Here is a 23,147-nt window from a genome sequence, read left to right as displayed (position 1 = left end):
AAGTGATTCTAAGGTGACGATTAAATGCCTTCAAAAGCTGCTCTAAAACCAATTTCTTCAGAGAGTTTTGCCTCCATCTATCTTTTTAAGCCGCACTCTCACCCATTCTGCAAGCAGTTGAATCCTTTATAAATTCGTCTGAGGTATCGATTTATAAACAAAGCCTGACACTGAACACAGATCCGACACGGAACACAGACCCCATTCTGATCAAAGACCCCACTCTGAACACTGTCCAAACTCGGAACACTCCATTGAAAGGCAAACAAGGCAAGGCAGTACAAAATAAATGGGGGGATACTGAGAGGAGAAGAGGAACCAACGGACCTTGGTGTGCTTGTCCACAGATCCCTGAAGGTAGCAGGACAGGTAGATCAGATGGTTCAAAAGGCATACGGGATACTTTCCTTTATCACTCTGAGCACCGATCCACTGTGAACACAGACACCACTCTGAACACAGACAAACATTTAACGCAAACCTCATTCTGAACACAGACTCCACTCTGAACATAGATCCCAATCTGAACAAAGACCCCATTCTGAACAGAGACCCCACTCTGAACACAGACCCCAATCTGATCAAAGACCCCATTCTGAACAAACACCACTCTGAACATTGACCCCATTCTGAACACAGACCACACTCTGAACACAGACCCCACTCTGAAGATGTCTGTGTTAGTGTTCACGGAGCTTTATTGTACATCTGTTCCAAAGAAAAAAAAATAGCATTTTCTATCTTTACTAATAGCTAAAATTCTCCAGCTCTGGCAACATCCTCGCAATTCTCTTCTGTCCCCTCTCCAGTGCAATCACATCTTTACTGTAATGTGGTGACCAGAACTGTAGCAAGTACTCAAGCTGTGACCTAACCAAAGTTTTATGCGGTTCTCGCATAACCTCCCTGCTCTTGTATTCTATGCCTCCGCTGATAAAGGAAAGTATCCCGTGTGCCTTTTGAACCATCTAATCTACCTGTCCTGCTACCTTCAGGGATCTGTGGACATGCACGCCAATGTCCGTTGGTTCCTCTACTCCTCTCAGTATCCCCCCATTTATTGTGCACTCCCTTGTCTTGTTTGCCTTTCACAAATGCATTCCCTCACTCTTCTCTGCATAGAATTCCATTCGCCACTTTTCTGCCCAACTGACCAGTCCATTGATATCGTTCTGAATTCCACAGCGTTCCACCTCACGATCAACCACACGACCAATTTTTGTATCATCTGCAAACTTCATGGTCAAGCTCCCCACATTCAAGGCCAAATCAATAATATATACCACTTAAAGCAAGACACCTACTATCGAGCCCTGTTGGACCCGAAAGGAAACAGCCTTCCAGTCGCAAAAACAACCGTCAACCACGGTAGGAACAACTCGGGTTAGATACAGAGTAAAGCTCCACCTACACCGCCCCTTCAACATTCCCAGGGCAGGTACAACAGAGGTCAGAGACAGAGTAAAGCTCCATCAACACTCCCATGAACTGTGTGTGGGTGTCAGTCGCACACCCGATGAGATCTACCAACAGAGGCCGGGATGCAGCCTGCGCCTTCCGCAGAGATCACAGATGTGATGCTGTGATCCTGATTCTCTCTCTCTCTCTCTCTCTGTGTCATTCTACTCTCTCTCTGACCAGTCTCTATCACTCGTTCTGTCATCGTCTATCGCTCTCTCTGTCTATCTCTCCCCTGTTTCTTTATCTGTGCCTGTATCTCTCTCTCTTTTCTCTCTGTCGGTCTCTCTCACTCTCCCCCTTGTCTTTCTCTTTCTTCCCCTCTGTCTCTTTTTATATTTCTGTGCTCTCCTTCTCTTCCTCTACTCTATGTCTCATCCTCTTTTCTCTCTCTCTCTCTCTCTCTCTCTACTATCTCTCTTTCTCACCCTACTCTATGTCTGTCTGTCTGTCTCTCTCTCCTAATCGCTCTACCTCGACTCTGTCTGTCTGTCTCCACTCTCCCTATTTCTCTTGCCCTCTCGTCTCTCTCTCTGTACCTCACCTCTCTGTGATAATAAATTAATTGGCAAAAGATCTAGATGCAAAATGAGGACACACTTTGCACTGAGGTTTATTAAGATCTGGAATGCAACATCTGAAAGAGCGGTGGAACCACATTCCAACGGCACTTTCAAAAGGCAATTTGCAGTGTGGTGGGGAAATAGCTGGGGTTTTGGGACTAAATTGGGCCGTTCTTTCAAGGAGCCAGCACAGGTATGAAGGGCCGAATGTATGTTAACATTCCAGGATTTCGCAGACTATACAGCTTAGAAACAGGCCAATCGGCCCAACAGGTCCATTCCAGTGTTGATGCTCCAAACGAGCCCCCTCCCCTCCTTCTTCATCTAACCCTATCAACATGTCCTTCTATTAATTTCTCATCTCACTGAAACATGTAAAATAGAATATAAGATCCTGAGAGGGCTAGACAGGATAGATGCTGAGAGATTGTTTCCCCTGGCTGGCGAGTGTAGATCAAGGGGGAATAGTCTTCGGATAAGAGGTCAGCCATTTACGACTGAGATGAGGAGGAATTTCTTCACTCAAAGGTTTGAGAATCTTTGGAATTCTCTATCCTAGAGGGCTGTGGATGCTCAGTCGTTGAGAATATTCAAGGCTGGGACTGATCGATTTTTGGACTTTAGGTGAATCAAGGGATTTGGGGATCGGGCGGGAAAGTGGAGTTGAGTCAGAAGATCAGCCAAGATCTGATTAAATGGCGGAGCCGGCTCAAGGGTCCATACGACCTAATCCTGCTCCCATTTCTTATGTTCTTATGATATTACTCTCTCATGTGTTTATCTTGCTTCCCCTTAAATCCATCTTTGCTATTCCTCTCTACTACTCTTTGTGGGAGCGAGTTTGACATTCTCAGCACAATCTGGGAAAAGAAATTTCTCCTGCATTTATTATTCGAATCAATTCGATTTATTAGTGACTATCTTATAATAATGACCCTTGGTTCTGGTCTCCCCTTCAGGTGGAAAAATCTCTACGTCTACCCTATCAAACACGTCATTAATCTTAAAGACCTCTATCACGTCACTCCTCAGTCTTCTCTTTTCTAGAGAAAAGAGCCCCAGCTTGTTCTCTCTTTCCTGACATGTGTCATCTCTCAGTTCTATGATATTGTTTCATAAAACTGTCCTAGATGTACTCTAGAAATGTATTGCCGTTATGTCCCAGTCTATGTGAAAATTAAAATCTCCCTTCATAACTGCTTTGCCTTAGCGACAGGCTCTTCTGACCTCCGTATTTCTGTTCAGGATCAATACTTCCTGTTTAATGTATTTGTTTCAGTAATTGAATGTTTTTCATGCCCCAATTCACCTCAGTTGATTGTGATTTCCAGTGTGATAGAGCCGTCCACGGGTTCGGGCTCTGAACAGCAATTTGATTCTCTGATCCGCGACTGACAACACACCCATTTTACACAGGCACAGAATGATCCGGGAGTGACAACGCACCTCTTTTAAACATGGACAAAATGATGCGGGAGTGACAACACACCCCTTTCAAACAGGCACAGAATGATCCGGGAGTGACAACGCACCTCTTTTAAACAGGGACAAAATGATCCGGGGCTGACTGTACACCCCTTTTAAACAGAAACAGAATGATCCGGGACTGACAGCCCCAACCTTTTAAACAGTCATAGAATGATCCGGGACTCACAGCACCAACGTGAAAATGATTTTTCAGTGCTGTAAGCAACTGAGCTAACCGGCCACTTCCGAGAAGAGCTGCTGGCACTTTCAGATCAATTTGCAAAGTTGGCGTCCACGGGAACCGAATCTCTGCAGCTGCCTCTCAAAGAAACTGCTGGAGGGTAGAAATTTATGAAGATGTGCAACATTGGCCTGAAACATCTGTAATCTCTGCAACAACGTATAGCACAGACCTGAACAATCTGTAATCTCTCTAACATTGTGTAACATAGGCCTGAAACATCTCTAAACTCTGTAAAATTGTATAACATAGGCCTGAAACATCTCTCAACTCTGTAACATTGTACAACATAGGCCTGAAACATCTCTAAACTCTGAAACATTATTTAATTCAATTTCTTATGTTCTTATAATTAGGTGTTACAGGGAGCGGGCAGGAAATTGGACATGAATTTTGATTTGAGGTTAGGATCAGATCAGCCATGATCTTATTAAATGGCGGAGCAGGCTCGAAGGGCCGATTGGCCGACTCCTGCTCCTAATTCATATGTTCTTATGTTCTAATAACACAGGCCTGAAACATCTCTGATCTTGATGCAGCAATAAATCTGATCTCTCTCTCCTGCTCGCTGCTCAATTCTTTAATATCTCACCTAGTCTGGTCTCTCTTCCACCCGCCCCTCTCAAGCAGTCAGCAGCATGATTCTAAGTACCGAGAGCAGCACTTTTATCATACACAAACATATACAGTCACATGCACACAAATACGAACACATACAGGCACATACATACACATAAAGGCACATACACACACATAAAGTCACAGACGCACATACACATACATACAGGCGCATACACACATATACACGCATATACGTACATATAAAGGCACAGACACACATACGGCACAAACACAAACATACACATACAGACATAAACGCACATACAAATACACTCATACAGACACACACAAACAAATAAAGGCACATACACACACATACGGGAACATACAGACAAATATGGGCGTCACACATAATGCCACATACAAACATACACATACACACACATAAAGGCACATGCACACAAATACTCACACATACACAAACAGGCAAATGCACACAAATAAAGGCACATGCACACACATACACACATAGAGGCACATGCACATATATCAAGGCACATACACAGACATACACAAACACAAATATAAAGGTATGGAATCATACAAAGTTAAAGCACAGAAGGAGTTCATTTGGCCCATTGTGCCGGTGCCGGCCGATAATGAGCTATCCAGCTTAATCCCACTTTCCTGCACTTGGTCCATAGCCCTGTCGGTTACGGCACTTCAAGCGCTCATCCAAGTGCTTTTTAAATGAGTTGAGAGTTTCTGCCTCCACCACCCTTTCAGGCAGTGAGTTCCAGACCCCCACCACCCTCCAGGTGCAATCTTTTGTCCTCAACTCCCCTATAATCCTTCTACCAATTACTTTAAATCTATGTCCCCTGGCACTGATATCTCTGCTAAGAGAAATAGGTAATCTCTATCCAATCTATCTAGTCCCATCATTATATTATATACCTCAATTAAAACTCCCCTCAGCCTCCTTTGTTCCAAAGAAAACAACCCCAGCCTATCCAATCTTTTCTCACAGCTAAAATTCTCCAGCCCTGGCAATATCCTTGTAAATCTTCTCTGTATCCTCTCTTGTGCAATCACATCTTTCCTGTAATGTGTGACCAGAAATGTACGCGGTATTCAAGCTGCGGCCTAACCAATGATTTATACAGTTCGAGTAAAACCTCCCTACTCTTATATTCTATGCCTTGGCTAATGAAGGAATGTATTCCATATGCCTTCTTAACCATCTAATCTACCTGTCCTGCTCCCTTCCGGGATCTGTGGATATGCACTCCAAGGTCCCTCACTTCCTCTACATCTCTCAATATCCTCCCATTTATTATTTATTCCATTGCCTTTTTTGCCTTTCCCAAATGCATTATCTCAAATTTCTCTGCATGGAATTCCATTTGCCACTTTTTTTGCCCACCTGACGAGTCCATTAATATCTTCCTGCCGTCTACAGCTTTCCTCCTCACTGACAACGACACGGCCAAGTTTTCTATCACCTGCAAAATTCTTGTTCAAGCCCTCCAAATTCAAGTTCAAACCATTAATATATACCACAAAAAGCAACAAACCGAGCACTGAGCCTTCTAGTCGCAAAAACACCCGTCGACCATTGCACTTTACTTCCTGCAACTGAGCCAATTTTGGATCCAATCAATCACTCTCCCTTGGATCACATGTGCTTGTACTTTTTGACCAATCTGCCATGTGGGACCTTGTCAAAAGCCTTGCTAAATCAATATACACGAGATCAAACGCTTTACCCTCATCGACCCTCCTTCTTACCTGCTCAAAAAATGCAATCAAGTTAATCAGACACGACCTTCCATTAACAAATCCATGCTGACTCTCCTTGATTAACCCGTGCCTTTCTAAATGACGGTTCATTTTATCCCTCAGAATCGATTCCAATAATTTGCCCACCACCGAGCTGAGACTGACTGGATGTATTACTCTATCTATCTCTTTCTCCATTTTCAAACAAATGGTAGAACGTTAGCAGTCCTCCAATCCTCTGGCACACACCTGTAGCCAGGGAGGATTGCAAAATGATGGTCAGAAACTCCGCTATTGCCTCCCTTGTTTCTCTTAACAGCCTGGCATACATTTCATCCGGGTCTAGTGATTTATCTACTTTCAGAAATGCAGAACTCCTTAATATTTCCTATGTCGCCAAGTTTATCCCATCCAATATTTCACACTCCTCCTCCTTAACTTCAATTCCTGCATCATTCCTCTCCTTTGTGAAGACAGAAGCCAAGTATTCATTAAGAAACATACCCACATTTTCCACCTCCACACATAGGTTACCTTTTTGATCTCTAATAGGCCGTATTTTTCCTAAGTTGCCCTCTTGCTCTTGAAGTATTTATAAAACATTTTTAGGTTTTCCTTAATTTTAGTTGCCGGTATTTTTCTTTTCTTTCCTAATTTCCTTTTTAATTTCAGCTATTTAATTTAATTTCACTTTCTATACCCGTCAAGGCTTTCTGCAGTATTGAGCTCTTGGTGTCTGACATAAGCTTCCGTTTTTTGCTTTATCTTTCCCTGTATCCTTCTTGTCATCCAGGAGGCTCCAGATTTGGCAGTCCCATCCTTTATCTTTGTGGCAACACGTTTACTCTGAAACCCTTGAATCTCCCCTTTTAATGGCTCCGAATGCTCGAAACGGACTTACCTTCAAGCAGCTGTTTTGATTCCACTTTTGCTAAATCACTTCACAGCTTAGTAAAATTGGCCTTAACCCAATTTTGAACTTTAATTCCTGCCCTCTCTCTCCTCCAAACTACTTCATCTAACCCTATCAGCATCCCCTTCGATTCATTTCTCCCTCGTGTGCTTATATAGGGATTTAAAAGGGATGTGGGTGTCCTTGTAGATGGATCATAGAAAGTTAGCATGCAGGTATGACATTGAATTGGGAAGGCAAATGGTATGTTAGCCTTCATTGCAAGGGGGTTGGGTTAAAATAGTAAGGAGGACTTGCTGCAATTGTACAGGGCACTGGTGAGATCACACCTGGAGTACTATGTACAGTTTTGTTCTCCTTACCTAAGGAAAGACATACTTGTCTTAGAGGAGGTGCAGCGAAGGTTCACAAGGTTGATTCCGGCTCCCTTGATTCATCTCTGTTTGTGGAAATACGCTTCGCAGAATAGCAGGTATTGCTTGCCAGCTATTCAAAAATTTCTGATCAAAATTAGAAAATGCACAAACAGATTCAGTTGCAGAGACGGACTGTCAAAAATAAGGAAAAACAAGGTCCAGAAGATTTAGAGAGAAGCAAATCAGAGGCATCGATATATCCTGGATAAAGAAGAGTGTGTATATGTCAATTGAAGATGGAAGGTAATAAAATTAGTTCAGGAATCGAGGCTGGATGAGATGTGGAGGCAGAGGTGCAGCAGAAGTTAGAACCAAAAGCAGGCTTCCCTCTCGAGCAATGGCAAAATCTTGCAGGACCCCAGGCCACTGGTGGGCCTTGCACATCCTGAGCAGCTCATTTGCGAACTCGGGGTGCAGAAGATGTGATCAGCTCATGCAATGTGTTCAGACTACAGGCTGGGATCAGTGTGAAATTGCTTGTGTTGGGATAGTCCTGATGCATTAGGGATCTTAACTGAGAAATAAGACACGGAGAGAGAGAGAAAGTGAGTAAGTGAAAGACAGATAGGAAACAGTGACAGGTGAAAATAAGCGAGAGAGGGAGAGAGAGATAGGAGAGGGTAGGAGAGAGAGAATGAGGCAGAGTGATAGAAAGGAGGGGCGAAGGTATAGCAGCAAAGATGGAAAGGAAGGGAATGAGGCAGAGAGAGAAAGAGGAGTGAGAGACAGGAAAGCGACAGAAGTGGCGAGAAACAATGAGGCAGAGAGAAGAAAGAGGGACGATACAGATGGAGTGAGGGGGAATGAGAGCGAGGCAAGAAGAGGGAACGTGAGATGGAGAAGAGAGGAAGGCAGGAAGTGTAAGAGAGACGAGGCAGAGTGAAATAAGCGAGAGGGAGAGAGTGAGGGATTGAGAGAAAAAAAAGAGAATCCCCGTAAAGGTGAATGAAAGAGGGAGAACGAGGCAGGGAGTGACAGAGCCAGAGATAAATAAACAGAGGCAGAGAAATCAGAGGCAGAGAAAGAAAAGCATAGAGAGAAATAAAATAAGTCCAAGAGGGAAAGAGTGAGATAAAACGAGACCGAGGGATTTGGCAGAGGCAGAGAGAGAGAGAGACAGAAGGTGGAACAGATTTTATCCCTGCTTCCGCACACAGTTAAATATTTCTTATATTTTTACTCTTCTATAATGAGAGCGCTGTTGGATTATAATCACAGATTTTGAACCCATAAAATTTTGCTCAATAAGTATTGATTTTGAGACAGTTACTGATGTCAGAGCAGGTTCATCCAGCAGCATCGAGTTATACTGCCAGCTATACATGGGTCTCTGGTCAATCGCCCTCTGCATTGACATATCAAACTCTCCCAGGGCAGGTAAAGCAAGGGTTAGAAGGAGATTAAAACTCCATTTACCACTGCCCCCATCAAATACTCCCAGGGCAGGAACAGCACGGATTAGATACAGAATAAAGCTCCCTCTACACTGTCCCATCAAACATTCCCAGGGCAGGTACAGCACGGGTTAGATTCAGAGTAAAGCTCCCGCTTCAATGTCCGATCAAACAATCTGATGGGCCTGATGCAATGCGCGTCTCCTTCCAATCTTGAACCTTGAACGGTCAGAGTGCTGACACTCTGGGACACCTGTCTTATCTCAGTAACTTACTGAATGTGTGATTAGGCACTTTCAGAGATTCCCTGCTGTGGTCTCCTCTTCCCATTACCTACAATTCCCACATCTTCCCGCAGCCTCATAAGACCCCTGAACACCCCATCCTCGGACACAATGATCCTAAAGAGAATCAAGACACGGATATGAAGCTGTGATCAATGCAGTGAGATTTATTTCTGAGTACAGCTCATTATTCAGACAGCAGTAATACAGTGTCAGGGGTTGTGGGATCTGCACAATCAAATAGAGCCTGCTCCCCGTGAAGGAAGGTTTCATTCAGTGAGAACTTGGAGAGATCGGGCTGGTGAGAATCCATCACTGGATCTTTCACTCGTTCGGTCCACAACATTGTAACCCATCGCGGCAGAATATCGGCAGAGTCTCCTCGTTTGCGTTACAGGAGCCCTGACGACACATTGCTCCAAACAAGCTGCAGCCGCCGTCTTGATCTAAAATCCAAAATGAAGAGTTAATTAATTGACCGTTCTGGACATAGAGAGAGGGAGAACAATGAGAAAACATGAAGCTGTGTCTGTCCGAGTTACTGAGACTGACTCTGGACCACACATGAACCTCAGCTCATTTGTACTTCATTAAACCTCACACTGACCCCTCCCCGACCGGTAGAGACTCACTCTTTGTTCTCAAGGGCAGCCCAATAGTTTTTCCACAGAATGGAGCCCACCGTTCGCGCTTTCTGAGACTAGAGACAAAGAAAAGAATGATCTCACATTTATATGGAGCCTTTCCCGTTGTCAGAAGGGCCCAAAGAATTTCACAGACAAAGGATTATTTCTGAAGTACCGACACTGTTTTGTAACCAAATTGCTCACAGCAAAGTCCCACAAACAGCAAATGAGATTTGACAGTGTGGGGAGTTTCTGGTGATGTTAGTTGAGAGAGTGATGTTGGTCCAAGAAACCAGGAGAACTTCCAACTCTTCAAATAATGCGACCAAGTGTTTCCTGCCCCATGAACAGGTAAACAAGGTCTCCGTTTAACGATTCATTCAAAAGATGACACCTCCAACAGTGCTGCACTCCCCCAGTGCTGGGCTGTATGTACCGGAGTGGGACATCAACCCTTAACTTGTTCACTCAACTCCCAACTGAGGTGAACTGACACCCGGCTCCTGAAAATTGATAGTTTCACCGCTTGACTCCTCCACTTATTCCGTGTTCTCATATCCTGATCTCTATGAAGGCTGCAGAATTATTAGAATTCAGAAACCTATTTTGAAACCCTTTTGATCCAATCCCCTCTCCTCATGTTATGAAAATCTGAATCATCTCTGGGGATCGGTTCCTCAGACGCCTCCAGTATCGATCCCAATTCACTATTCTTTGTCTGTGGGTCTGAGCAGCGAGTGTGGGGGAAAAGGACTGAAGGAGCTCCCGTCCGCACACTCACATTTTAGAGCAGGTAACACTGATCGGGAGCAGGAACTGTGAGTTTCCCCCTCCACAGTACCTGGGTACTGAAGCCAATTTCAGACTTTCCCAAACAGGTCAATTCTCCGGCTGAGATCCGGTAACTCGGCACTGGCCAGTAATTTGTGCTTTAATTCTTGGTCTGTTTGGATCCTCACACAACACCCACCATTCCCACTCCCCGCTCAGGTACCGACTAAACAATCGGACGATTTTCCTGTGGAACTGGTTCAGGTTAAATTCTTCATTCATTCTCACAATATTACAATAATGTTCATTTAAGCAAACAAGCCGTGAGCTTCAGTCAGAGAATAAAATAGTATAAACAAAAATTGGTGTTGAGAGATCAAAGAAACTTACTTCTTGCAAAGGAAACAGATCCGCCACCTCCAAAACCTCCACCGAACCGCATTCGAGCAGTGATGGACTGAGTCAGCACCTGGAATACAAATACCAAAATTAGAACTTTCGCCATCTTCCGCTGAGTACCTCAGAGTCAGGATCAGACGGCTGGAGTTCACAAATTTTGTATCTGGACTTAGAGAGTTTGCTTTATTTGTAATCACATAAAAGGGGAGTGACTCTCTGAAAATATCCTGGGAAAAGGATTTTCCCTTCTGTGTGACGGTGGATCAGTTGGCAGCTTGCCTCAGTTGGCAGTTCTCTATCTTTCAGATCACAAGTTTGTGTTTTTGGCCCCACTTCAGGGTTTGAAACATGAGCTCATCTGACAGATTGTGCCAGGTACAGAAGCAGGACATTTAATGGTGAACTCCACCCCCACTATTGCTTCCACAGGAGCTCTAAATCTGCCCCCTCTCTCCTGTTCCCTCCTCGTGCCCTTTAATATACCACTTAAATTGATCTCTCTTCCACCGATCCCACTTCAAGCAGTGATGGACTAATTCAACACCAGGACTCCAAGGACCGAGAGCAGCGATTTCATCAGTTTTGGCAAAGAGTTTGCTGCATTTTATCATCACACACACGGGGACTGACCGGTCTCTGAAAATATCCTGGGAAAAGTTGCTTCCGTCCTGTATGACTGCTGATCAGTTGACAGGTGGACTAAGCTGTCAGTTCTTTATCTTTCAGATCACAAGATTGTGAAATTGGACCCAACTTAAAGGCTTAACATGTGAGTTCCGCTGACAGGATGTGCCAGGTAGGCGAACAGAGCATTTAACCCATCAACTCCAACTACAGTATTCTCCCCACATGAAGCCTGTATCGAACCCCTCGCTCCTGCTTGCTCCCTGTGCCCTAGAGTATTTTCCAGCCTGATCGCTCTTCCAACGTTAAACAGACACTGAATGATTCGGGACTGACTGCACATCCCTTTCAAATGGATACAAACATAAAATGATCTGGGACTGAGAACGCACCTTTTTAAAAGACATCGACACAAAATGATCCGGTATTGACTGCACACTCCTTTTAAATAGACATCGACACAGAATGATGCGGGATTGAGTGCACATCCCATTTAAACAGACATAGACACAGAATGATCCGGCATTGACGGCAGACCCATTTTAAACAGACATAGACACAGAATGATTCGGCACTGACGGCAGACCCATTTTCAACAGATACAGAATGATCCGGAACGACAGGACACCACGATTAAACAGACAGTGACACAGTATGATCTAGGACTGGTGTGTGTTAATGACCTGAACTTAGGTAAACAGTATATAATTTAAAGCTTTCAGCAGACACGAAACTCAGAAACGTGGTAAACAATGTGGCGAATAGTAACAGTCTTCAGGGGGACACAGAGAGACTAGTGACATGGTTAGACCCATGGCAGATGTAATTTAACGCAGAGAAGTGCAGTGATACATTTGCTGGAAGTATGAGGAGAGGCAATATAAATGAAATCGTACAATTTTAAAGGGCGAGCAGGAACAGAAAGATCTGGGGGTATATGTGCACACATCTTTGAAGGTGGCAAGACAAGTTGAGAAGGCTGTAAAAACATATGGGATCCTGGGCTTTATTAATGGAGGCATAGAGTATGAATGCAAGAAAGTTTTGCTAAACATTTATTATACACCGGTTAGGCCTCAGCTGGAGTATTGCGTGCAATTCTGGACACCACTCTTTAGGAAGGATGTCAAGGTCTTGGAGAGGGCACAGTCGAGGTTTTCCAGGATGATACCAGCGATGAGGGACTTCAGTTATGTGGAGAGCTTGGAGAAGCTAGGATTGTTCTCATTAGAGCAGAGAATGTTATGGGATACCTATAGAGGTATTCAAAATAATGAGGGGTTTTGATAGAGCAAGTAGGGAGAAAGTGTTCACTTTGGCAAGTGGGTCGGTAACCAGAGGTAATAGATGTAAAATAATTGGCCAACGAACTAGAGGGGAAATGAAGAGATTTTTTCACACGGAGGGTTATGAAGATCTGGAACGCATTACCTGAAAGTTCCTATCAGGCTCGATAGGACCTTTCAAAAGGCAATTGGACATGTACTTGAACAGGACTAATTTGCAGGACAATGTGGAAAAAGCTGGGAAGTGGGATTAAATTGGACAGTTCTTTCAAAGAACCGGCACGGGCCCGACTGGACGAAGGGCCTTGTTCTGTTCTGTAAGAACGTATCATTCTATGATTCTCTAAACCTGCAAACTTCTTTCATCTCTATTTGACATGATCAGGAGGCGTTTACCATTCTTTGTGTTTCTGGACTTCATCAGTGTGGTTGAACCGTGACACAAAAGCTTCCGGTAATTAGTGCGGGAGGAAGCTATCAGTGTAAATATCAGATATACACGTGGATGGTTCACTGGGTACCGTCGGAACCAGATACACTGCTCATTCCGGTTATTTGTCCAGCAGAACACAGCGATCATTCTCTTCAACTGTACTCACCAGAAGGAAAATGAAACAAACTAAACTGTTCTGTCATCTTCTGCTGGTTTATGTCCACTCATAGAGAACGTGACCTAGAGAGAGAGACTGAGAGATTGGATTGGCTTTTTCACTTTGTAATCGATTATCCTTTGTATTTATTGTGAGAGGCGGTTCCATGCCAAACGTCATGTGCCTGACATTCTCATTGATACTAAGATGTGTTGTAAAAGAGTTTCTACCAATTGCACGTTGCGGATAAAAGCTGAACATCGAAAACGGCTTTGAAACCAGTTTCGCTTCGCACCCTTGAGTAGGAGATGGGTTGCTGGTTGTAAGGAAAGAAGTTTGTAAAATCAGCCCTTCAGAGCAGTATCGGTGAAATGTGTTCTGGACACATTCTATGAGATGCCTGTTGTACAATGAAGGGGCGCTTACACACAGTAATTCCAGAATCTTTACCTTGTTGGCTCCCGAACTAATACAAATCGCGCCCTTGGATATTTTTTCCTTAAATTCCCAATGAGTCAATATCACTGAGGTAATAAAAAGGCCCCGCGATAAAGCGAATCCAGGATGTCCTATTTATTAAACAAGGGCTTTGACCAGCTAAACCACGGCGCCAAATCACTGAGATCGATGAGCTACCGCACAGCAGAGAACGTTGGTTTGAGGAGTATCCTCATCGCTTCTCTTGCCTATTTCCCGCAGGTTTCCCGATACTGCCAGTGTCTCTCGCTCTGTTGATCTGCGTCAATGTGTGAGTTGATTCTGATTTAAGACGTCTGTTTGTGTTTGTTTCTTATACGAAATAAATGAGGAGATCAGAGAATTCTCCTTCTGACACTGGGGAACTAATGAGACAAATTTATAGCAAGATATTGTTTATTATGATGCAGCAAAGAAAATCTGCCATCTTGAATGATTTCGGTTCAGTTTCCTCCAAAAACAAACTGTGACCCCCAACCTATTTCGAACACAGCGCCTTTAAGTTGATGCCAGACACGCTATTATTGAACCTCAGGCTGCAGGCAGCGCACTGATGACGTTCAAGTTTCTATGGGCTCTTCAGGCACTTCGTGCGACACAAGAGCTTTCCAATCCCGTCCAGCTCCTGGAGACGGAGACATCCGTCAGAAGAAACATTCGCCGCTAGGGGCGATATCGCGCTCGAATTAATCGCCTGCCGTCAGCGGAAGGCAGCAAATCCAAAACAAAGCAATGCGGACAGCGTCTGGAAAACAGTGAACCGTTCAGTGTGCAGACTTTCGTGAGAGCTCCAAACAGGACCTGGGGAAGTTTTAAACTGGGTATGTGGATATGACTGTGCTTTTGCTTTATAAAATATCGGAGTATACATTTGAGTATGACGTTTATAAATGAAGTATGGGTATGAATGAGTGTGAGGTTTATATTGAAGAATGGGTGTGTGTGAATGGGTTAGGGTCACCCTAACGCAAACCCTAACTCTAATGTTTACAGCAACGTAGGAGCGGAAGGAGGTGATTCAGCCCCTCGAGCCTGTTCCATCATTTTATTGGATCATGGCTGGCCTGTGTCTTAACTCAATCTACAACCTTGGTTCCCGAACCCTTCGTACGCTTGCCTAACAAAAATCTCTCAATCTCAGTCTTGAAATGTTCAATTGGCCCAGCCTCAATAGCTTTTTGGGGCAGAGTTTTTCAGATTTCTAGTCCTCTCTGTGTGAAGAACAATTTCTTGACATGAACCCTGAAATGCCTGGCTCTAATTTAAAGGTTATGCCCCCTTGTTCTTGACTCTCCCACCAGAGGAAATATTTTCTCTCTGTCTACACGATCAACTCCTTTAATCATCTTAAACACCACAATATTTAAGGGAATGCAAGCATCGTATGTGGATTCTGTCCTCAAAATTTAACCCTATTAGCCCCAGTAATATTTTGGTGAAACTGCTCTGCACCCCTTCGAAGGTCAGTATGTCCATCCTGATTTGCGGTGTCCAGAACTGAACACAGTACTCGAGATGTGGTCTATCCAGAGTTTTATATAACTTTAACATCACTTACACCCCTTTATCTTTTAACCCCTTGAGAAAGAGGCCAACATTCCATTAGTCTTTTTTATTATCTTTTGTACCTGTCCTCCAGGTTTTAATGATTTCTGTACTCGGACCCCCAATTCCCTCTGCTCATCCACAGTACCTAGCTTCTCGTCATTTAGAAAATATTCCGATCTATCAATCTTAGTTCCGAAGTGGATGACCTCATACTTCTCCACGTTGAACTCCATCCAAAACAGTTTTTTCCACGTAATTATCTACCAATATCCTTTTGCAGATTTCTGCTCCTATCTACACTATTTACTGTACCACCTGATTTGGCATCGTCAGCAAACTTGGATGTCTAGCTCTCCATTCCTTCATCTAAGTTATTTATAAATATAGTGAAAAGCTGTGGCCCCCTCTCAAATCTGTGGGTGCCACCTCTAGTCACATCCTGCCAATTGAAGCACACTCATTATCCTTACTCTATATCATGTACACCTTAACCAATTCGCTATCCCTGTCAATAGTTTCCTTCCAATTACATGCACTCTCATTTTTGTTAACAGTCTCTTTTGAGGAACTCTAACGAATGCCTTCTGGAATGCGATATAAATAACATCAACAGACACTCCCTTATTTACCACGTTGGTTATATACTCAAACGATTCAACTAGATTCGTTAAACATGACATACCCTTTAAAACGTCACGCTTACTGTCTCTGATCAGTTCATGTTCGTCCAAATGTTCAGTCAATCTGTCTCTACTAACAGATTCAATTAACTTCCCCATAACAGGTGGTAGACAAATAGACTATAATTTCCTAGTTTATCTCTCTCACCATTCCTAAATAATGGAGTGACATTGGCAATTTTCCAATCCAAGACGAAACTTCCTGAATCAAGAGAGATGTAGAAGTTCATGATTAAAGCATCTACAATGCGCTCGTCTGTTTCTTTTAATACCCTGGGTTGGAAACCACATGGAGATTTGTGTGTCTTTAGTCTCGTTATTTTCTCCATTGCATTCTTTTATTCCTATTCACTACAGAAGGCGGCTGAAACGAGCACGATATGGGCGCTGAGAAGGAATTCTACTTCCCAAGGCTGGATCACACCCTGCAGGAGCTGGTGGAGATTTGAAAGTCTTTATATATCACAAAGCTAGTATTTATGAAACGGTGCCTCAAATATCTCCATAGCCAGGAAGGGAGAACTGACCATCAACGACCTCGAGGCAATAAGGTAGCACATTCAGATCTGGAGGCTGCACGTTAAAATCACGTCGGGGGCACCGTTACCTTTATACCAGATGTGTGTCTGGATAAATCGAACCGCCTCACAATAAACACAGTCGCCTTTAAAACTTTAGCGGACGAGTTTGGGGAACGATGTATGTGATCCTCACATTAATGCACTCGTACAAAGTTCGGGAGAACTCTGTGTGAATGATTTACTGGGAAATCTTCAAAACATTTCGAAAATTCTCCCGCTCACTAACAAAGAAACACAAACTGACGAATTCATTCATTCAGAAACAACAGGTGGAGAATCACAGATAAACACAACCAGAGAGACCTGTAAAGACTGCAGCTCAACGAGATTGTGAGAGCGTCATTTCGCTGCGTGGTGTAGTTGGTTGAAGTGCCAATAGAAACATAGGGACAGAAGTGGGCCAATTAGACCTTCGAGCCTCTTCCGCCATTCAAAGTCGGGGAACACTTCAGCAGTCAAGGACATTCAGCAACCGACCTTCGGGTAAGCATACTCCAAGGCGGCCTTCGAGGCACACGACAACGCAAAATCGTCGAGCAGAAATTGATAGCCCAGTTCCGCACCCATGAGGACGGCCTCAACCGGGATCTTGGGTTCATGTCACGCTACACGTATCCCCACCAGCGAACAAATGTTATCTGTTTTTAATGTAACGGGACATTTGCTGTCTTTCTCTTCCTTCTGGATGTCTCTATGTTTCTGCCTCTCTCTCTGTTTTTTTTTTGGTTGTTTGTATATTTGGTGGCCTTGTATGTAACACCTCTCTGTCTTCACACTGTGATTGCCTTGGCAACGGGCAGTTGGAAAGACTGTCTGTCATCACCAGGTATTGTTCTGTGATTTATAAATGCGAAGGATTCGAGGATTTCATTTCCACAACATTCCTGAGGAAGGAGGAAGCCTCCGAAAGCTTGTGAATTTCAAATAAAATTGTTGGACTATAACTTGTTGTTGCAAAATTGTTTAGAATTGTCAACCCCAGTCCATCACAGGCATCTCCACATCATGGCCATTAAATGAGATCGTGGCTGATCTGTGACCGAAATCCAAATAGCCCCGTTAGCCCAATATCCCTTAATTCCTTTGGTTCACAAAAATCGACCAATCTCAGATTTAAAATGAACAATAGAGATCGCATCAACTGCAGTTTGTGGAAGAGAGTTCCAAACTTCTATCACCCTTTGCGAGTAGAAATGCTTCTGAACTTCACTCCTGAAAGTTCTTTCTCTATTTTTAGGCTGTGTCCCCTATTCCCAGACTCAACAACCATCAGAAATAGGTTCTCTCTATCTAACCTATCAGTTCCCCATGATGTCTTGAAATCTACGATCAAATCACCACTTAATCTTTTAAATTCCAGGGAATACAACTCTAGTTTGTGTAATCTCTCCTCGAAATGTAACCCTTGTAGTCCAGCTATCATTTTTTAAATCTACACTGCACTTCATCCAACGTCAATATATCCATCCTAAGGTGCAGTGTCCAGGACTGAAGACAGAACTCCAGGTGTGGTCGAACCAAGCCTTTGTATAGCTGCAGTATAACTTCTACCCCCTTGTATTCTGGTCCTCTAGATATAAAGGCCAACATTTCATTCGCCTATTCGATTATTTTCTGTACCTGACCATGACATTTTAATGATCGATGTACAAGGATCCCGAAGTATATTTGTACCTCCACTGTTTCGAGCTTTTTATCATTTATAAAATATTCTGATCTATCCTGTTTCGTTCCAAAGTGGATGACCTGACGTTTGCCTACATTGAAACCCATTTGCAACTGTTTTGCCCAATCATTTAATCTACTAATATCTTTATTACTTTATACTTCCATTTACGTTGCTTACAATGCTTTGTGTCATCAGCAAACTTGGATATGTGGCTCTCTATCCCGTCATCTAATTCGTTAATAAATACAGTGAGCAGTTGAGGTCCCAACAAAGGTCCCCGCGGGAAACCACTCCTCACATCCTGCCAATTTGATAAACTATCCGTTATCCCTACTCGCTGTCTCCTGCCGCTCAGCCAATTCCCTAACAGGGTCAATAATTTGCCCTCAATTCCATGGGCTTTAACTTTAGCCAACAGTCTCTTATGAGGGACTTTATCGAATGCCTTCTCGAAGACTATATAAACAACATCCATCGACATTCCCCTGTTCAACACTTTAGTCACAATTTCAAAAATTCAATCAGGTTCGTCAGGCATGACCTATCCTTTACAAATCTCTGCTGTCTCTCTCGGATCAGCTGGAAATTTTAAAGATATTTAGTAGCTCCATCCTTAATTAGAGACTCTAGTCATTTCCTGACAACAGATGTTAGGCTAACTGGTCTATCATTCCCAGGTTTCCCTCGCTCACCTTTCTTAAACAGCGGAGTGCAATGTGCAATTTTCCAATCTAAAGGAACGGTTCCTGAATGGAGAGAACTTTGCAAGATCACAGTTAAGGCATCTGCAATATTCTCAATTACTTCCTTTCAGTCCCGGGGATGGCCATCATCTGGTCCTCTCGGACTTGTCACTTATTAGTGCCATTATTTTATTCATTACTGTTAATGTGCTTACACTCTTCCTATGCTTAACCCCATGGATTACCACAACTTATTCTGTACGCTTATTTCTTTTCTGATCCCGGAAACGAGAAGGAGATATGGGCAGAGATCTATCACTATGGCTTCCAGAAGAACAAATGCTTTTTTTCTCTGAGTCACTATTCTCTGCTTCTGAAATACGGACTGTTTGCCCCATAAATGATTCAGAGCATAACCGTATTTCTAACTATTGTATTTAATTATTCAACTTGCAGCACTCGGACAAATGTTTCTCGCCCTTTGTCCTGGATTCATGTAACTTTTCATTTGGAACCTAATGTGTTCTTGATTTGTCTATATCTCCTAGACAGGTCCCAATACTCTTAATACAGTGAACGTTAAAGATTCATTATTACTCTGATCAGCAGGTGTTGCTATGGTAGTGGAGAAAACACTTCTACTGTTAAACCAGCAATTTCCCTTTTCCAATTTCTCCTTTTCATCTGGTAACGATTCGTGGTCTATTCTCTGGGATATTAATAACCGCTTCATAAAATCTCAAAGCGCTCCCCATTTAGCAATTCCTTCGACCAGAGCCTTTTTTTTGTTAGTCAAAATTTCTACTGGAGCCTCAACATATTCTACGTTGGAGTTGGGCCCATGTTTCGCTTCTGTTGTCAATTTGTGGAAAGAGTCTTTCCAAGTCTCAAATTCCTCTTTAAAGTCGCCATATCTGTACATTAAAGCTTTACTTTCAGCTTCAATTAGCAGTGTCTTAGCTGCCATTTGAAGTCAAATCAGTTCGATTGCTTTTCTAAAAATCACAGAATGCCTGAAAATTGTATTCTCCATCTCCTGATCCTTAATTACAAAATAAGATATCTCAGGATATCAAAATTAAGATTTCTTGTTAAGAATCAAAAACATTATGATGTGAAAAATTGGGATGACTCATTCTCCACCAAAACGAGGGAGGAGCAAAAAGCTGCAATGTGATTTTACACTTTAATTTGGGGCAATGATTTTTTATCTCCACGTGTTTTTTTTTTATTTTTAATTTAATGGGCTTTTTTCCGTAAAGAGCTTCAGGCACAAACAACGGCTTTCAGAGAAAACAATAATTTATTATTAATACATTGGGAAAATTGACATTCGAATGTTAACATCATCTTGGGTTTATGCCTGATTGAGAATCGCTTCAACAATAATAAAACGATACATTCTGAATTCCCAAAATGCATAACCGTTTGGAAATCAAATGTCGATCTTAGATTAATCCCAGAACGAAAGTGAAAATACTGATGGTTGCCTCTCTCTGTGTCTGTACGACGCTGCCTGTCTTCTCTCTCTGCCTCCTATGTCTTTTTATTACGACCGCCTCCCTGTCCCTCTCGCTCGTTGTCTCTCTCTCTCTGACTTCATCTGTCATTTACTCTTTCACCTCTGTCTCCGCTTCCTCCTGTCCCTTTCTATTTGCCCCTGTCTATCTCACTCTTTATTTCTCCCTGTGTATCTACTTTGACATTTTCTTTCTCTCTATTTGTTTCTTCCCGCTCCCATTTTCACATGTCTTTGTTTCAATCTGTTTGTTTCTCACTCTTTCCTTTGCATTTGTTTCTGTATTTTCTTCCATGTCTTTCTATCTCGGCTTTAATCTTTGTATTTCTCCTCCTCTCTCCTGTTTTCTGTTCTTCTTGCTTCCCATTCCTCTTTTTCTCTTCCTCTTACCGTCTTATTATGTCTGAAACTCTCGTGCTCTGCCTATCCCTCAGTCTGTAATTGATTTGGTTTGACTTCTTCTGTCTATTAACCACCCTGCTGCTGTCACTTTATAATTCTTCGTCAGTGTCTCTCTCTCTCGTTCCATCCATGTTTGCACTCTCTCTCTCTCTCTCTCTCTCTCTCTCTCTCTTTCGACATATGTTGATTTACCTGCTTTCTTTCTCCCTTTATTTTTCTCTTCTGTCTGAATAACTCTCTATTTATTTCTCTCCATCTCTGCCCAACCGTGTCTCTGCCCCTCTTTATTTCTATATGTCTCCCTCACACACACTCCCACCCCTTTATGTGCACCTGTCTTCATTTTCGGTGTCTTTTTATCATTACGTTTCTATTGTCCTTGTATTCTCCATCCGTGTCCTACTTCCGATTTTTATTTTTGTCCCTGTCCATATCACTTCTTACCTTTGGCCCATTTCTTGCCTTCTCCCTGTTTCTTTCCTACTTTCTTTTCCTTTTCTGTCTTTTGTTTGACTATCTCTGTTTATTTCTCTGACTATATCTCTATCCGTCTTCATGTCTTTCTAATCGCCTCTCATGTGTTTTTTTCTTCATCTTTTCTTTTCTCCTCCTCAATCACTGTCTTATTATTTTCCTTTTCCTACCGTTTCATTTCTATCTTTCTCTCCCCTGATCTCTTTCTGTCTTTAACTCTATATCTGTTTCTGACTTTGAGTCTGCCATTCTTTCAATCTCCATTTCTGTCTGCCTTCATTTGTATCTTCCTGTGCAACTGTACCTCCTCCTTTCCACACCTCCCTCTCTTTCTATGTTCTCTCTCTCACACACACAAACACATGCACAAACACACACACACGCACACACACCACAGACACACACTCGCTCTCCGGAAGCAGCATTGCAAATCTTACAGGGATAGTTCTACACAATGTAGTTACAGTATAGTAGCAGATCTCAGCAAGACATAGACAGACGGGTGTAATGGGCAGGGAATTGTGAAGTGATGCAGTTTGGATGAAAGGGTGAGGAGGTGCAACATAAACTAAATGGCACAATTTTAAATGATATGCAGGAATAGAATGGACTGCGGGTTTAAGTGCACAAATCTTTGAACGTGGCAGGACAGATTAATAAGTGTGACAAAAAGCATACCGGTTCATTGCCTTGACAAATGGAGTCATAATGCATAAAAGCAAGGAATATATGCTGAACCGTTGTAAATCAGTGATTACGTGTCAGCTGGAGTATTGCGTCCAATTCTGGGCACTGCACTTCAGGAAGGATGTCAAAGCCCTGGAGATGGTGCAGAGGATATTTACTGAAATGGTACAAAGGAGGAGGGACTTCATTGATGTGGTCCCTCTTTGCCTTGATCTCTATCTCCAACTATCTTTCTGTCTCTCTCCCTCTCGCCCTCTGCCTGTGTCTCTCTCGCTGTCTCTTTCTCTCTCTCTCCCTCTGTCTGACCATCTTTCTCGACCTCTCTCTCCCTCGATCTGTATGTCCGCCTCTCTCTATCCCTGTCTTTTCTTCTGCCTGTCTTTCTGTCCCTCTCTCTCTCTCTCCATTTATGTGGACGGCATCCATTCTGATCAGGCCCAAGGGAGCTATTTTGATTGCCAGGTTTGCCAATTTTGCGGGGCAGCCATTTCGTTGAAGTCCAGCTGAGATCTTTAGTGCGGCCATTTTGACCAACCATTCAAGTGTTGTTTGTAAAGCAAGCCCCGCCTCAATAAAATATAATCTCAGAATCCGATTTAAGATCATGTCATGGCTCTGTGCTGCTGATATAAAATGCACTTTCCGTCCCCTGAGAAGTGTTGGGGTGGATTATAAAATGGGAATTGGTTCCAATGCTTGAAACCCATCAGCTCCTTCCATGATCTCACTAATGTGACAATTAGATGGAATGGATATTTCACCGCGTTCTTCAGCTCCTCTCTGAATTTAGTCTGGGTCAGGACATAAATACACGTGTTTGTGCAGGAACTGAAAAGCTGCAGCATCTTTGCTGTGTGTTCTGCGATATAAACAGGGTCAGTGGCAGAGTTATAAGACTGAATGTTTATAATTCGCGCAAAAATGTAAAATATAACCTGTGTTACCCATAACAATATAAAACTGCCCGATATGCTGAAGAGTATAATGATGGATTTCTTTCGGTTCTCCATCTCTGCATCCTTGTGATTCTCCCCATTGCTGTGGCCCCGGAG

At 43.0% G+C, this 23,147-nt stretch overlaps 3 long non-coding RNA genes across 3 annotated transcripts in view; 2 read left to right on the top strand and 1 right to left on the bottom strand.

The window, feature by feature from the left end:
* LOC137312939 (uncharacterized) overlaps positions 1-4,288 on the top strand; it is a 47,620-nt gene extending 43,332 nt beyond the window's left edge. Inside the window, exon 3 of the long non-coding RNA XR_010960941.1 lies at positions 3,353-4,288. This is a non-coding gene — a long non-coding RNA (uncharacterized lncRNA). The remainder of the gene's footprint in view (positions 1-3,352) is intronic.
* Positions 4,289-9,230: 4,942 nt separating this feature from the next.
* Positions 9,231-11,088, bottom strand: LOC137312931 (uncharacterized). The gene is made up of 2 exons (XR_010960909.1): positions 10,867-11,088; positions 9,231-9,525 (listed from the first exon to the last, which is right to left on the bottom strand). It is a non-coding gene; the product is annotated as an uncharacterized lncRNA (long non-coding RNA).
* A 1,086-nt stretch (positions 11,089-12,174) lies between these two features.
* Positions 12,175-17,605, top strand: LOC137312845 (uncharacterized). The gene is made up of 2 exons (XR_010960827.1): positions 12,175-14,673; positions 16,438-17,605. It is a non-coding gene; the product is annotated as an uncharacterized lncRNA (long non-coding RNA).
* The last annotated feature ends 5,542 nt before the right edge of the window (positions 17,606-23,147 follow it).

This window comes from Heptranchias perlo, unplaced genomic scaffold (assembly GCF_035084215.1).
Source record: "Heptranchias perlo isolate sHepPer1 unplaced genomic scaffold, sHepPer1.hap1 HAP1_SCAFFOLD_44, whole genome shotgun sequence".
Lineage (NCBI taxonomy): Eukaryota > Metazoa > Chordata > Chondrichthyes > Hexanchiformes > Hexanchidae > Heptranchias > Heptranchias perlo.
Note: the sequence above shows the minus strand (reverse complement) of the source record. Positions and strands in the feature narration are given on the sequence as shown.